Raw genomic sequence first — 18,630 nt, forward strand, 5'->3', positions numbered from 1 at the left:
TCAATTTTGCAGCTATCGATAAGATGTGAGAAGTCTGACTGTTAGAGCTAAAAGCCCTTTTTGTGGTGCTTTCCAAAAAAGCAGCTTAGCCTAACAAAAACATTATTATTTATTTTAGACAGAACAAGGGAAAACTTCATTTTCAAAACTGAATTAAGGTCATCACGTTTTTATCTGTCCATATTTCATTTTAAATGTAGGTTTTCTTACTTTATGTCTATTTACAAGGTGTTTCAAGAACTCAAGAAGTTGTTATAGGTTGCAGCATTGAATTCAAAGTCATAACACCACACCTTCAGTCAAAACACTCTTAAATAGGAACCTGTGTCCGAGGTAAAGTGCACATTGTGAATCACCGTGACAAATGGAAGGAAAAAAAAAAAAGAAAAGCGTGGCTCACATAACTCTAGAGGCAACAACTAAGAATAGTTAAGTCAATAGTTCAGAGTGGTACTTATGCATCAATCATTTCAATTTGAGACTAGCCAAACATTGATAAATCAATTCAATCCAATCCAGTTTTATTTATCCCTTGCTATCCTTGGCACTTTAACGTTGGGAGTTGGGTCATCTAGACCCACTAGACAGTGCTCTGAACCTTTTTTCTTCAATGATTTGTGATCTTCACTGGTGTCCATGGATTACATGAAATCTTTCCACCTTTATCCACCTTTGTCATGGTAGGGAGAACACGTCAAAGTAAAGATCGGGTCATCTGGACCCCATAGGATTGCAAAAGGTTACATAGCCTAATATTACAATTGTACAAAACATAAAATCAGTTATAAAATACAATAGCTGATTGCAGAACCAAACTAAACTAAACTAAACTAAACTAAACTAAACTAAACTAAACTAAACTAAACTAAACTAAACTAAACTAAACTAAACTAAACTAAACTAAACTAAACTAAACTAAACTGGGCATCGCTGCCTTTAGACCCTCCTTTTTGGTAAGGAAAAACTCATTTAAAAAGAAGAATAAAAAAAAACAGATTCCAGGGGGGGGAAAAAACATAAGAAAGCTCAGGGGTGTCCGCATGAAGGAGGGATCCTCTCCCAGGACGGAGAGGCGATTTACCAGAACTCTTAGAGAAGAATTTGCTTATCTACATGTTTGAATAGTCCAGCAGACGGGCTTCATCCAGATGGAGTTGGGAGGACGGCTGGGGTTCCACGGCCAAGCATAGACGAGCCAGCTGGAATCTGGAATCACTTCCACTCCCCCAGAGGGGAGTCAAAAGAGGAGGAGAACTAAATGATAAATAAATGATCAGGAATAGAGGAGAGGAGGAGTAGATGAAAAAAGAGGACAGAACCCTGGTGCACCTTACTTTCCCCAGCTTCAAACTTCTAGCAGCCTATTAACAACTAATTTTTATTGTAGCAGGATGATGCTGCACAGCTGCAGGCAACCCCCCTGACTGCCTGGGAGCAGTTTAAAAATGGCTTGGCCCATCACTTGAGCACTTGGTGTCAACAGAGCGGCATCAAGCCCTCTTTTTCCCCATGGTCATTGGACTGAGGACCTGCTGAGAGGGGGTCGCGCCCTTCCCAAGGGCCGCTGCTGTGTTGTGCTGGTTTTATCCAGTTTTTATCTGTTGGTTTTAAGGTTTTATCCCATTTTTACCAGTTTTTATTGTGAGTGTGTGTTTGTGTGACTGTGGGCATTGATTGTGTTTTTTGTGGTTTTCTTTCAAACAACATTGCAGACCCTTGTTTTTTCTCTTTTTCTTTTCCCAGGGCCAAGTGCAGGGATGGACCATGTCGGGCGACTACAGTAAGGCTCAATTAGGGTGTGTTCAGATTTAGTTTGTATTTTGTTTTTCCACGTGTGTGCATGCCACAGAGTGGGGGGTTGTGTTCTATTTTTGGTTGCCAATCTCCTCCACGTGGGTCGGCCCAGCGCTCTGTTGGTAAGCCTCGGCCCATAAGACAGGGGCTTGGTGGCTAAATGCTCTACCTCCAACTGTACTTTTAGAAATTCTAGAAACCACAAGCAGTCCTGCATTTTGGGAGCACAGTTTTCAGTTCGGTTGGTTTTGTATTCTGATGACATAACTCTGTTTGGCTCAGGCATTAACTTGAGCAAGCTAAATATTAACATAAATATGGCTTTTTTTAACATAAAATTCAGGTTCACTTTGTATAGGTTATTAATACATTTGCACAAACAATTTAATCCTGAGCAGGAAGTAAAAGTAAGTTAATGATTCTCTGTTGGCAGGTCTTATTTCCCTTCATCCTCCATGACTGGTGCAAGAGTTTTTGTAAAGGACAGAGGATTATGTACTGGCGCTGACTAATGGGGAATAAACCAAATGCCTTTTAAGAACCATTACTTTTACCCCCTATGCTCACCGCTTCTGAGCTTCTGCAAGCTGCTACCATCCTCTCTAAACTTGATCTGTGTAATGCCTCCCACTTAGTTTGTACTTGAGAGAGGTGATGAGTGGAATGATGCTTTCAATGACCCCATTTAGAGTACCTAACCATGCCATTTGGGCTCAGAATCTGGTTAATGAGGTTTTAGCAAACCTCATTAACATCTGTTTTTACAAAACAGTCTGCTAATTTCCCACCTCATTTATTAAGTTCGTAATCTCTTTGAGGGGAAAGATCCACATGGCCAAGAAGCTCCCGCTGCTGGCGAGCGGCCCATGTCACTGCTACAGCATTTTTTAAATACAATTGTTTTTGTCTGCTCCGGATTCACAACAATTTGACTTTTCTTTATATATGCCCTTAATCATAAGAAAAAAATACCCAAAACAATGATTTTATTGGAGTGGGTCTTTAAGGTAAATCAATTTCAGACAACAGAGGACCCCAATTTACCACCAGCTACTGGACTGAGCTCCTCGGGTTAATTCCGCCATTATTTTTTTTTCGGGTTTAACCCACACTATAATGGACAAACCAAACATCTCAACTAGGAGCTAGAGCCAACTCTTTGTATCCTAAACTACCAGAATCATTACACATGAGCCTAGAACATCGTCGAAGCAGAAAACACCCTTCCATCCCACGCCTCATGCATTTCTCTTATTTGAAGTCGTTCATGGTTATTAACGCCCAATGCTTTCCTTCTCAGGAGAAAGAGGCGTCCAATTTGCCTTTCCCGCTTAAAGCCAGTGTCATTGGACATGGAGGAAGCCCGGGCAGGTACCTCTACTTTCTTTGGCTCCTTATAAGAAAAAGTTTAAACACTGCAGTCTTCAAACAAGCACAAGCTTTGGATCTCAAGGCCCTCAACATTCTTTACCTGTCACCACATTTTTTTTAAGTTTTAAATACTTAATGCAGCTGTGTGTTAGTACATTTAAAAGAAGGCTCAAATGATTAGTCAAACCTCAAAAAAAGAGCAATATGTTACATCTACATGGCTGAACGTTGAGATCACACTAATCCAGTGTTTCCCAACCCTGATCCCCAGAGAATACTGCCCTGCATGGTAACCAATTTGACCGGCTTGAGCACACCTGATTCAGCTCATCATGAAGATCTGCAGAAGTCTGACATGTTGGCGTATTTGTGCAGCGTAGGATTAGCGTTGGGAGACAATCCACTGTAAGGTCGAACATATTTGAAACTAAACTCATTCTTGAAGTTTTTTAGGAATCACAGGTAATATTCAACGTAAAGTAAATGGAACACGTAAAATGTTTTTCAATTATTAATCGAGAGGATTAAGATGAAATCTAATAAATAAATCTTTTTATCTTTGTTTTTTTTGTAGCTTTTCTTTGTGTTGGGTTGGTTTTGATGTGTCTCTAGAACTGTTTCTGGTTGACCACTCATTGGCATCAATTATTGCTATTTTTTTTAAACAATTTTTTACTATATATATTTAAAATAAAAACAGCATAAACACCAAAAAATACACCTTGTGAGCTGAATTCATGCAACATCCACCTAAGACAAAACTGTGGGGATGGGAGACACGACCAACACTTTTCTTTTTGTTTAAGCGATGTAAGTTAAAAAAAAAGATTCTTTAGTAATATAAAGAACAATAGGTGTGGACACAGACACAATGACAGTGTTTATTGGTGTGACTAAGAGTGTTACCATAAACACAATGATGGGACATTATATAGACATGGGCCTATATAGTTTTTGGATTATTTTTAAAACAAAGATGGGCTGGGCTCAGGTTTCACAGATGATGACAAAGCTGTTTGTTACCAAAAGAATGACACACAATCAAAATAGATCTGTGTTTATTATTTTTTGCAGCTATCGATAATGAATTAACCAACAAAGCTGATAAAATCAATAAATTGACAAAAGGAATGGCTTTGGCGATTACTATTTTTTAGCTGCAGTCTGCAGCCTTCATTAAAAGGTTTTAGCCTCCATGCTGAACACTGGTGGAAGCAGGTTTCAAATGGTAAATGGAGTAAACTTCTATGGTGTTTTGCTACCCTTTTAGAAGGCCCCAAGCACTTACAGTCCCATTCACTCACACACAAACATTCACACACTGAGGGCGGCTCCACTGACTAACACTTGGCACTTGGTGCGGTATCTTGCTCAAAATACACTTGATTTTCAGGTGGCGGTCAAAAGTGTGATTTCTAGTAGGATCTTTTGCTTGTGTTCTAATACTTTGTTGTTCTGCAAATTTTCCGATTTTTTCTGAAAGGTCAAAATTCTGAGACATGCTATCCAGCCAAGGCGGCAACAACAAAAAAGTCAAAAAGAAAAAGAATTAACCCATAAGATTATATGTCAGGTCACACCTCCATCGATCGATCTGGTTTTTTTACAGACTTTGGTTTTTGTGTACGTTGAGAACCAGGTTTCTACACTTTTACTATATCATACATACAACATCACAGATGTTTTCCAGCTGTTTTTCTTTGTTACATGTTGTGCAGACTCTCCTTTTTTGCATGTAAAAGTTTTTGTGGAGAAAACTGACTGTGGACAGAAAGTGTGGTTAACTACCCGTTTCAAACCAAAACGGTTTAACTTCCTGTCAGATAAACCAGTATGCTCATCACTGCCATTGTTGGGGAAAACAAATCAATGACTGTCTATAACACAATGACTATGCCCCTGTTTGAGCACAATTTGGATTTTTAAATATGAAATAAAACTGTCAATTTCTCGTTGTAAAACCAGGGCCAGCATTGCAGCAACAACTGAAAAATTGATCTCAACTTTCCCTATTTCAAAAGGTGAGCTTTGTCCAGTTTATTAAAGTAGTAGGAGAAAATAATACTCATTCTGGTCACAGTGATACATGCTGGAAAAACAGGTTTTCTTTGTGAAACTAGGTTTCTGGTTTGGATTATTTTGGAAAGTAGGTTAATAGAGAAAGCCAGAGATAATCTATCTATTAAAGCACCTGTTATAACACTCATTATGTTATTGTTTGTTTTTTATTCATGGATTTAAAAAAAATTATGGCCAATCCCAGCTATTATCATGAACAATACACCTTTTAGTCACCATAAGAGATAAAAATACAATCTTGTATGTTCACAATTTAATTTGTACAATTTTATCCTCACTGAATTTTGGAAAATGTTTCAATTTGATTTTTTTATAATGAAGATGAACAAGTAAAACAGGTACATTTTTGCTAAAGCATATTATGAGCAAAAGTCACTAAGAGTATGCTTTTGATGGTTGAAAATAAAAACAACGTATCTATCTATCTATCTATCTATCTATCTATCTATCTATCTATCTATCTATCTATCTATCTATCTATCTATCTATCTATCTATCTATCTATCTATCTATCTATCTATCTATCTAGTTATGTAGAACCTATTGGTGACTATTCCTTTCCACCTTCTTTAAAATAAAACTAAAGCATGGAATCAATTATTATAAATTATTAAATACAATATTAGCACATTCCAAAGAAAGAAAAAAGATTCAAACAAACTAGGGATTTAGTATATATATATATTTGTCATTTAGCACGTATTAAACTCAAAATTTTGATGTTTTTAGGGCATTTCTTTCTGATTGGCAGGTAAACTAATCCAAGCATGAGCCCCACACATACTCATTCTTTCTTTTTGGACAACCCAATCGTCATCTTTATAACATTGTGATGGATGAATGCCCATCCCATTTCAGTCTTGATTGTTGCTCAACAAAATCAAGTGAGTCATATCAGAGCTTTACCATCCAGGTATACATGTTTTCAGTTTAATCTCACTGATGTGTGTAGTATATTCTGCCCAATTCTTGCTTAAACCACAAATAGGATGACTTACAAAAGATGGACACATTCAAAGAAAATCACGTTACTTCAAAAAAGAATGTAGGTTTTTCAAATTAGCCTCACACTCAAATGGAAAAACGGATCTGTAAACCAGCACTGATCTTAGAAAGCGATGGTCTGAGTACAGGTGTCACAGATTTCAGAAGTCAGCTGTAGTATTTATTTTCTATTCATAACAATCAATTATAATAAAAAAAATAAATTTTATATCAGTGTTTGGGATAGCGACAATAGTAAGGTTGTACAGAGTTGAAGACGAACTGTAATATTACTGTTAACCTTTCCTGTTTAATGATGAATTCTGCTTGTTGTTAAGGAAAGAAATCTTTTTACGTTTCTTGCCCAACTCTGATTAGGACAGTGTGTGCACAGTACTTTTGTTTGCACAGTCAATGTTTGCTCTTTCTTAGAAAAAGAAAAGCCAAACAAAAAAAGACTAGAAGTGATCACACCCGATCCCTTCTTCGGAACAGCTGCAGAATATTACGTTAAGCATGCCTTAAGTAATACTAAGCAGTAGGACCTGGAAGGTATGCAATAACAAATATTGTTCATCAAAAATCTCACTCAACGAGTTCTTCTGTGCGTAATGTGTTTAAATTTTAAGGTGGAACAATGTGTTGCATTTCAGCCACACCTCTGCTTGAAATTAATGAGTGTCAAAGATTTCTGTGGTGTTATCACAACAGAAGCCACAGCAGTTTTCCTCGTTTCTTAAAACCTGCAGTGCTCTCAGTGGCAGCCACATTTTAAACAACAACACGGAGAAACTGCATCGGAAACAGAGCAGATAATAGCATCAACCTGCACAGTTCAGATCAAGGCAAACTCTGTAAGTCTTAATATCTCCATGCCTTTTCAGTACTTTTTACAGTTAGTCATTTTTATGAATGAATATAATCTCCGCACTGTAGAAGGGATTATATATCAAATAGATGGAATCAGATATAAAACCTATTTTAATCTGATCTACTCTCGCGTGTTTTCTATGTTTACAGATTAAAACATTTTGTTATAAATCTTATGTTAATGTGCCCAGGCATACATGGTTTTTCTCAGTTAGACTGCTTGTTGTAGCAAAGCACTTGTTTTACAGTAACAATTGAATTTCTTTCTAGTTGTTGAAAGCAAATGAGAAAGTTAAATTTAAGACATTGTTAATTATGTTTTTTTTCTTTTGCTGATCTTAATGTGACTAGACTGTTGCATTTGCTCTAAAAATCTCTCTAAACCTGTTGGATTGTGAAGACACCATATAGGTTTTTGGAGACTAAAAAAAAGTAAATTACAATCAGGCAGTAATTAACTTAAAATAATTACCCACTGCATATATAAATTAAATCTATACAAAAATAAAGATTTAAACAGATGGGATGCTCAAATATTGACAATAAAATATTTTTTAATTTCCAATTTCCCATTTCCTGTGGTTTAGAATTTTACATTACAGGTGTCACTTACTTTTCAGCTCTTAATAGTAATCTGAAATTAAAGATAATTATCACAAATGTCTTAAAAGGATTAAAAAAAAAATGTATCCAGGTTATTCCATGCAAAAGTACAAAACATTAATCTGTGTCATTCTAAATAATTTGTCAAAGAATATATTGTTGCATCCTTGTGTTGTCTCAGTCTTTTTCTTATTGTGTTATTTTTGATAAATACACTTTTAATGAATTAGTATAGGTAGTGAATAAAAGAAACTGTGCATTTGCAAATTTTTCCCCAATATTGTGTGTATGTATATTGTATATCTGTCTATGCCTCTTTTCTATTGCATTCTCAGTAGAAACCACAAAACTATCATTTGCATCACACAAAACAGTGTTAAATCCATAGTGATTTTCTTTCTTTTTGTCTAATTTTTGTTAAATTATTTCTAGTTTCATACTGTGTATTTACAAATTAAACCAGATTATGGCTGCATCTACTGATACGAAGGCAACAAAGTTTTTTATTCATTTATTTAAAATTAAAAAAAAAATGCATAAAAAAAGTTTAAAAAAAATCAAAATATAAAGAAATAATGAAGGCAGAAAATTAAAGGTTATGTTATGTGAGGTTGTAGCTTAGGTTTGGGACATTTTGGTAGTAGTTTTTGCCTTGAAAGAGTTTCTAGAAACTATGACACTTTTTATACTTTATTCATAATTTTACTGTCATGGATTCTCCCATACATCTTGCGCTTGTTTGAATCATCAAAAAGAAAAAAAAGAAACATAATTATTAACATTTTGTAGTAATGTCTTATAAGAATACTGTCTTAAAATTGTGATATGTTCTTGTATATATTTGTGTTCATCATTTAGAGTAAGTAATATTTGTTATTTATACTGAATAACGTTTAAATAGTCAAACTTATGAAACTAAAATTTTAAGAACTTTGTTGATACACACACCTATGCATGTATTGCCAGGGCTCGCACTCACACATACATACTCAAAAACATAAATAATATGTATATAAAGGTATCACAGAAGAGGTCATGGGCTAACAGAACCTGAAATACAGGTACTCAACACTGAATGAATGATGAATCATGCAAAATCCCAAGTAATCCAAAATGTTTTCTGTTGTTTAAAATAGGGTTCAACTATATATTTATAATGCCATCTTGTAATAATAATGTTTTAAATAGTTTGCACCAACGTAAAAGGGTAAGAAAACTCTTAGGGGTTGGTTCCCGAAGCTTGTACTTCTTGGTGAAGATAAAAACATAAAAAAGGAGAGAGTGGTGAAGGTAACAGGGGGGCGGGGTATGCTCAGTCGTTCTGGAGTTGTAGTCTAGAATTTCAGTTGTTAAGTTTTGTTAAAAATCTTCTTTTTTGAGCAGAGGTGTCAGCTCACCTAGCACAAATGGTATGTGTGACAGAATAAAATGCTTTACATGTGTTGGTTTGCATGCATATGTGTCTGTGTGAACTGTAGTTGTGTTGAGTAGATGTTGACATGATTGTATGTGAAGATTTTTATGGGCCAACAGGTATGTTTGTGTCAACCTGCCTACCTGGTTAACCTCTAGGTGGGAGGTCAACTAAGCCCTCAATATGAACTTATTTCGTTCTATACAAGATTCGTACAGGAGGAATGCGGTAGTAATTACTAACTACTGTCCCGACCCACAATAACACTCTCAACGCTGATTAAATATATAAAGACAAATGATCTATATTCAAGTTTTAACATGTTCAGTACACATCTGTTAAAAAAAAACAATTAAATCGTGGATTTGGTGTAAAAAAAAATACAATGAAAAAACCCGTAAGATCAATAAATCACAAACATGAAATAATTAAACAGTTCTTAACCAGTATTTCTTATTAAACCTATGTTAGATCCAACAACACTCTAAACCTAATTCCTTAAATTCTGAGTTCTCAGAACAAAATATTAAAAAAAACAGGGGGGAAAAACTCCAGTAGGGAAGAAAAAAACTGTGCTTGAAGGAAAAAAGTAAAAAATATTACTCGCACATCCTGAACAAGAGATGGCTTTACCACTCTTGAGGCAGTGAGTCTGGGGAAACAGGTGAGCGTGGATTCAGGTGAGGCCACAGCACCAGCATGGGATCAGCGTCGATCCAGAGGGATTCAGTCCGCTCCTTGAAACGATGGAAAAAAAACAGCCGACATGCACGTGTCAGGCAGTTAGCTAACTCGAGCTTTTTCTACTTGCATCAACTCCAAAAGAATCACATCCAGCACATTCTCAATATTAACAAGGAAATCATGCATTTTCAAATAGATTTTTTCATTAAAGCTAATACAGAAACAAGTTAAAGTAAATACCGAAACATATAAGCAACCTTCTGCACGGTGGCGCAGTGGTTAGCGCTCTTGCCTCATAGCAAGAAGGCCCCGGTTCAAGTTCCGGCTGGGGGACCTGGACTGGACCATCAATGGTGGACCTTTCTGTGTGGAGTTTGCATGTTCTACCCTTGTATGCGTGGGTTTTCCCGGGGGACTCCGGCTTCCTCCCACCATCCAAAAAAATGCTTCATAGGTCAATTGGTTAGTCTAAATTGTCCCTAGGTGTGAATGTGAGAGTGGATGAGTGTGTGATTGCGGACACTCTACCCTGCGACAGACTGGCGACCTGGCCAGGATGTCCCCTGCCTTCGCCCACAAGTGGCCAGGATAGGCTGCAGCAGCCCCGTGACCCCGAAAGGGAAAAACGGATGAATGAATGAATGAATAAGCAACCTTTCTCTTCTTGGCTTCATGCGCTAGCACGCTAACTCGTTAGCTTGGTAATTCGTCCAAGTGGTCAGCCTATTAAAAAAAACAACTGAAAAACAATCTTCAACTCAACTCACCAGGATCTCCTTGTCAAACACAACTCTATTTGGAAATCTTTAGAATACTCCTCCAGTGTCGATCCGTGCTAAGTTACTATGTCTGTATGTTTTCAAGAAGCACACTGATGTCCTTTCATCTCACCACGTCGTCGCAGATGGAAAAAACAATAAGAAGAAGACGTCCTCCCTCCTTGACGCTTTAGAAAGCGTCTTTCAAAAGAGTGTCTCCCCCTAGTCAGAGTAAAGGTACCGTCTGTGAGATGTGTGAGTGAATATCTAAAATGAATTAGGGTTACATTTGTAACACTTGAGTGTGAGGACAGGACCCGCCCCTTTTAGCTAACTTTTACACCAGACTGTAATGATGATAATCCTCGAGCATCTTGTTGCTTAATGATTGTACCCTCCCACCACCACCATTTCTGTAATCATCTTCCAGATTTCCTTAACTCCCCTTTTCAAACTTTCCGCTGTGCTCTTGCCCGCTATCTCCAACATCCCTCTCTTCTTTCCTCTTATTCTTTTCCAATTGGACCAACAAAAAGAAAAGGAGATACATGTAATCAATATGAATAAAGTTTAGCCTAAATTAAGAAAAGGGTTGATAAAAATGCACACCTAGTGTGTTAGAAGATCCATAAGCCCTTTTGCAACAGTAAAACATGTCCAACACAAGAGGCCTTCAGCTCTTGTCTGTATGCTCAGCTGTTGGACAGGAAAAGTTAAAAAAATAAAAATGTCTGGGCACCCCAGGTTAAACATTATATTTTTTTTGTTTCTAAGGAAGCCAAGAAAAAATGAAAGAAAACAAAATGTCAAACAGTAGCAAATTAAAGATGAAACATTCTTGTAATAAGTCAAAAAATAGGCTTTATTTCCATCATTTACCCTTTTAATATAATAATTTTAAAAAGCTGGATTGTGGGCTTATCCTTGATAAGCAAGTGTGGAAAATTCCCTGCATAAACAAAAACAAGCATTATTAAAACATGCACTTTGAAAATTGCTTTTAAGAAAGTAAAAGGGGGGACCGATTAGAATCGTGTCAACTAAGTAACTACTGTGAACACTTATCGTAACGTTACGGGTGGCAACCACACTGAATTTCTTTGGTTTAAAAAAAGAAATGTAGTTTATTTTTACTTTGCAATCAATTTACCCAAAAGTGCACACAAAAAAAGTGAAGTCAATCGCTTTCACTAATGAATAAAACTTTATTTCATAGTTACTGTTACTTTAGTTGGGACAAGAAGACGACGTGACAAAATAAAAAAACCCAAAAACATTCTACAATAACTTAATGAATAACTTAAAAAAATAATGGAAATCTGTGTTCCTAGGAGTGCTTCTAGCATGACAAGAAACGTGTGTGTCATCATACTCTTCCTATTAGGTAAGTATGTAAATACAAGACATTTACAGATAAAACATGAGAAAATGACAATGATTAAAAAATAATCAAATTTATAAAAAATTCCCTTTTCTTGTAAAAACAGCATCAGCCAATGGAGGGCGGAAGGTGCCAGCTGTTGAAGGAACAAATGAAAGACTGGAAAATACAAACCAAAATGTAACAATGGCAGCTTCAAAAGAATCAAATTCCTATGAATCAGCCAAACAAATCTGGACAAAGTCTTTACCTACTACAAGCATAAATCATAAAAATGTCCGAAAAAAGAGAAATGCGGTTCTTGAAAATTTTACTACTAACAGTGTAGCACTGACTGACACAAACATAAACACTACATTCGGCACAAGTACAAGCACTCTTCCTGAATTATCGACATCAGCAAGTGTTTCTACTCCCACAGTCCCATTGACAGAGACCACCACTGAACAAACACACCCACAAAGTAGTGGTTTCTCAACTGTTACAAACTCCCTGTTTACAACAGAATATCCTACAACTGTGCCCACTAGCACTGTGGCCTCATCGAATGCTGCATTCACTTCACCCATAACAAGTTCACCATCCTCAAGTGTCACAGCTGCTGCCAAAGCCATTACTTTATCCACAACAGAAACTACAGAAGCTGCAACATCCATTGCTACAACTGCTCCAACAACCTTATCTGAAACTTCACCAAGTACCAGTGGGACCTCTGCTACAACACCTGCTGAGACAACAACACTGACTAGCAAGAGCATTGCAAGCACAGAGGAGACTTCCACAACCACCAATGGTCAACCAAACACAGAGTTTTCCACAACCAGTGCCATTTTTGAAACATCCACAGATCCTTCAACAACTACATCTGTTATTGGGACTACTACAACACCTGCAGAGCAGACTACATATATTTCATCAACACCTGATGCTTCTACTTTGAGCTCTACTGTTTCGGCATCTTCCACTGCCAAGACTGCCACAGATGCTCTAACGACAGTTCTTGACATTATTACCACAACAGCACCAGCTACAAACTCCCAGAGTACACCTGGCCCAAGTACAAGCACTCTTCCTGAATTATCGACATCAGCAAGTGTTTTTACTCCCACAGTCCCATTGACAGAGACCACCACTGCACAAACACACCCACAAAGTAGTGGTTTCTCAACCGTTACAAACTCCCTGTTTACAACAGAATATCCTACAACTGTGCCCACTAGCACTGTGGCCTCATCGAATGCTGCATTCACTTCACCCATAACAAGTTCACCATCTTCAAGTGCCACAGCTGCTGCCAAAGCCATTACTTCATCCACAACAGAAACTACAGAAGCTGCAACATCCATTACTCCAACTGCTCCAACAACCTTATCTGAATCTTCACCAAGTACCAGTGGGACCTCTGCTACAACACCTGCTGAGACAACAACACTGACTAGCAACAGCATTGCAAGCACAGAGGAGACTTCCACAACCACCAATGGTCAACCAAACACAGAGTTTTCCACAACCAGTGCCATTGTTGAAACATCCACAGATCCTTCAACAACTACATCTGTTATTGGGACTACTACAACACCTGCAGAGCAGACTACATATATTTCATCAACACCTGATGCTTCTACTTTGAGCTCTACAGTTTCGGCATCTTCCACTGCCAAGACTGCCACAGATGTTCTAACGACAGCTCTTGACATTATTACCACAACAGCACCAGCTACAAACTCCCAGAGTACACCTGGCTCAAGTACAAGCGCTCTACCTGAATTATCGACATCAGCAAGTGTTTCTACTCCCACAGTCCCATTGACAGAGACCACCACTGCACAAACACACCCACAAAGTAGTGGCTTCTCAACCATTACAAACTCCCTGTTTACAACAGAATATCCTACAACTGTGCCCACTAGCACTGTGGCCTCATCAAATGCTGCTTTCACTTCACCCACAACAAGTTTACCATCCTCAAGTGCCACAGCTACTGCCAAAGCCATTACTTCATCCACAACAGAAACTACAGAAGCTGCAACATCCATTGCTCCAACTGCTCCAACAACCTTATCTGAAACTTCACCAAGTACCAGTGGGACCTCTGCTACAACACCTGCTGAGACAACAACACTGACTAGCAAGAGCATTGCAAGCACAGAGGAGACTTCCACAACCACCAATGGTCAACCAAACACAGAGTTTTCCACAACCAGTGCCATTGTTGAAACATCCACAGATCCTTCAACAACTACATCTGTTATTGGGACTACTACAACACCTGCAGAGCAGAGTACATATATTTCATCAACACCTGATGCTTCTACTTTGAGCTCCACTGTTTCGGCATCTTCCACTGCCAAGACTGCCACAGATGCTCTAACGACAGCTCTTGACATTATTACCACAACAGCACCAGTTACAAACTCCCAGAGTACACCTGGCTCAAGTACAAGCACTCTTCCTGAATTATCGACATCAGCAAGTGTTTCTACTCCCACAGTCCCATTGACAGAGACCACCACTGCACAAACACACCCACAAAGTAGTGGCTTCTCAACCATTACAAACTCCCTGTTTACAACAGAATATCCTACAACTGTGCCCACTAGCACTGTGGCCTCATCAAATGCTGCTTTCACTTCACCCACAACAAGTTTACCATCCTCAAGTGCCACAGCTACTGCCAAAGCCATTACTTCATCCACAACAGAAACTACAGAAGCTGCAACATCCATTGCTACAACTGCTCCAACAACCTTATCTGAAACTTCACCAAGTATCAGTGGGACCTCTGCTACAACACCTGCTGAGACAACAACACTGACTAGCAAGAGCATTGCAAGCACAGAGGAGACTTCCACAACCACCAATGGTCAACCAAACACAGAGTTTTCCACAACCAGTGCCATTGTTGAAACATCCACAGATCCTTCAACAACTACATCTGTTATTGGGACTACTACAACACCTGCAGAGCAGACTACATATATTTCATCAACACCTGATGCTTCTACTTTGAGCTCTACTGTTTCGGCATCTTCCACTGCCAAGACTGCCACAGATGCTCTAACGACAGCTCTTGACATTATTACCACAAGAGCACCAGCTACAAACTCCCAGAGTACACCTGGCTCAAGTACAAGCGCTCTACCTGAATTATCGACATCAGCAAGTGTTTCTACTCCCACAGTCCCATTGACAGAGACCACCACTGCACAAACACACCCACAAAGTAGTGGTTTCTCAACCGTCACAAACTCCCTGTTTACAACAGAATATCCTACAACTCTGCCGACTAGAACTGTGGCCTCATCAAATGCTGCATTCACTTCACCCACAACAAGTTTACCAAACTCAAGTGCCACAGCTGCTGCCAAAGCCATTACTTCATCTACAACAGAAACTGCAGAAGCTGCAACATCCATTTCTACAACTGCTCCAACAACCTTATCTGAAACTTCACCAAGTACCAGTGGGACCTCTGCTACAACACCTGCTGAGACAACAACACTGACTAGCAAGAGCATTGCAAGCACAGAAGAGACTTCCACAACCACCAATGGTCAACCAAACACAGAGTTTTCCACAACCAGTGCCATTTTTGAAACATCCACAGTTCCTTCAACAACTACATCTGTTATTGGGACTACTACAACACCTGCAGAGCAGACTACATATATTTCATCAACACCGGATGCTTCTACTTTGATCTCCACTGTTTCGGCATCTTCCACTGCCAAGACTGCCACAGATGCTCTAACGACGGCTCTTGACATTATTACCACAACAGCACCAGCTACAAACTCCCAGAGTACACCTGACTCAAGTACAAGCACTCTTCCTGAATTATCGATATCAGCAAGTGTTTCTACTCCCACAGTCCCATTGAGAGAGACCACCACTGAAAAAACACACCCACAAAGTAGTGGTTTCTCAACCGACACAAACTCCCTGTTTACAACAGAATATCCTACAACTGTGCCCACTAGCACTGTGGCCTCATCAAATGCTGCATTCACTTCACCCACAACAAGTTTACCATCCTCAAGTGCCACAGCTGCTGCCAAAGCCATTACTTCATCCACAACAGAAACTACAGAAGCTGCAACACCCATTGCTCCAACTGCTCCAACAACCTTATCTGAATCTTCACCAAGTACCAGTGGGACCTCTACTACAACACCTGCTGAGACAACAACACTGACTAGCAAGAGCATTGCAAGCACAGAGGAGACTTCCACAACCACCAATGGTCAACCAAACACAGAGTTTTCCACAACCAGTGCCATTGTTGAAACATCCACAGTTCCTTCAACAACTACATCTGTTATTGGGACTACTACAACACCTGCAGAGCAGACTACATATATTTCATCAACACCTGATGCTTCTACTTTGAGCTCTACTGTTTCGGCATCTTCCACTGCCAAGACTGCCACAGATGCTCTAACGACAGTTCTTGACATTATTACGACAACAACACCAGCTACAAACTCCCAGAGTACACCTGGCTCAAGTACAAGCACTATTCCTGAATTATCGACATCAGCAAGTGTTTCTACTCCCACAGTCCCGTTGACAGAGACCACCACTGCACAAACACACCCACAAAGTAGTGGTTTCTCAACCGTCACAAACTCCCTGTTTACAACAGAATATCCTACAACTGTGCCCACTAGCACTGTGGCCTCATCAAATGCTGCATTCACTTCACCCACAACAAGTTCACCATCCTCAAGTGCCACAGCTGCTGCCAAAGCCATTACTTCATCTACAACAGAAAATACAGAAGCTGCAACATCCATTTCTACAACTGCTCCAACAACCTTATCTGAAACTTCACCAAGTACCAGTGGGACCTCTGCTACAACACCTGCTGAGACAACAACACTGACTAGCAAGAGCATTGCAAGCACAGAGGAGACTTCCACAACCACCAATGGTCAACCAAACACAGAGTTTTCCACAACCAGTGCCATTTTTGAAACATCCACAGTTCCTTCAACAACTACATCTGTTATTGGGACTACTACAACACCTGCAGAGCAGACTACATATATTTCATCAACACCTGATGCTTCTACTTTGATCTCCACTGTTTCGGCATCTTCCACTGCCAAGACAGCCACAGATGCTCTAACGACGGCTCTTGACATTATTACCACAACAGCACCAGCTACAAACTCCCAGAGTACACCTGACTCAAGTACAAGCACTCTTCCTGAATTATCGAAATCAGCAAGTGTTTCTACTCCCACAGTCCCATTGACAGAGACCACCACTGCACAAACACACCCACAAAGTAGTGGTTTCTCAACCGACACAAACTCCCTGTTTACAACAGAATATCCTACAACTGTGCCCACTAGCACTGTGGCCTCATCAAATGCTGCATTCACTTCACCCACAACAAGTTTACCATCCTCAAGTGCCACAGCTGCTGCCAAAGCCATTACTTCATCCACAACAGAAACTACAGAAGCTGCAACACCCATTGCTCCAACTGCTCCAACAACCTTATCTGAATCTTCACCAAGTACCAGTGGGACCTCTACTACAACACCTGCTGAGACAACAACACTGACTAGCAAGAGCATTGCAAGCACAGAGGAGACTTCCACAACCACCAATGGTCAACCAAACACAGAGTTTTCCACAACCAGTGCCATTGTTGAAACATCCACAGTTCCTTCAACAACTACATCTGTTATTGGGACTACTACAACACCTGCAGAGCAGACTACATATATTTCATCAACACCTGATGCTTCTACTTTGAGCTCCACTGTTTCGGCATCTTCCACTGCCAAGACTGCCACAGATGCTCTAACGACAGCTCTTGACATTATTACCACAACAACACCAGCTACAAACTCCCAGAGTACACCCGGCTCAAGTACAAGCACTCTTTCTGAATTATCGACATCAGCAAGTGTTTCTACTCCCACAGTCCCGTTGACAGAGACCACCACTGCACAAACACACCCACAAAGTAGTGGTTTCTCAACCGTCACAAACTCCCTGTTTACAACAGAATATCCTACAACTGTGCCCACTAGCACTGTGGCCTCATCAAATGCTGCATTCACTTCACCCACAACAAGTTTACCATCCTCAAGTGCCACAGCTGCTGCCAAAGCCATTACTTCATCTACAACAGAAACTACAGAAGCTGCAACATCCATTGCTCCAACTGCTCCAACAACCTTATCTGAAACTTCACCAAGTACCAGTGGGACCTCTGCTACAACACCTGCTGAGACAACAACACTGACTAGCAAGAGCATTGCAAGCACAGAGGAGACTTCCACAACCACCAATGGTCAACCAAACACAGAGTTTTCCACAACCAGTGCCATTGTTGAAACATCCACAGTTCCTTCAACAACTACATCTGTTATTGGGACTACTACAACACCTGCAGAGCAGACTACATATATTTCATCAACACCTGATGCTTCTACTTTGATCTCCACTGTTTCGGCATCTTCCACTGCCAAGACAGCCACAGATGCTCTAACGACGGCTCTTGACATTATTACCACAACAGCACCAGCTACAAACTCCCAGAGTACACCTGACTCAAGTACAAGCACTCTTCCTGAATTATCGAAATCAGCAAGTGTTTTTACTCCCACAGTCCCATTGACAGAGACCACCACTGCACAAACACACCCACAAAGTAGTGGTTTCTCAACCGT

Source organism: Oryzias latipes, chromosome 11 (genome assembly GCF_002234675.1).
Source record: "Oryzias latipes chromosome 11, ASM223467v1".
NCBI lineage: Eukaryota > Metazoa > Chordata > Actinopteri > Beloniformes > Adrianichthyidae > Oryzias > Oryzias latipes.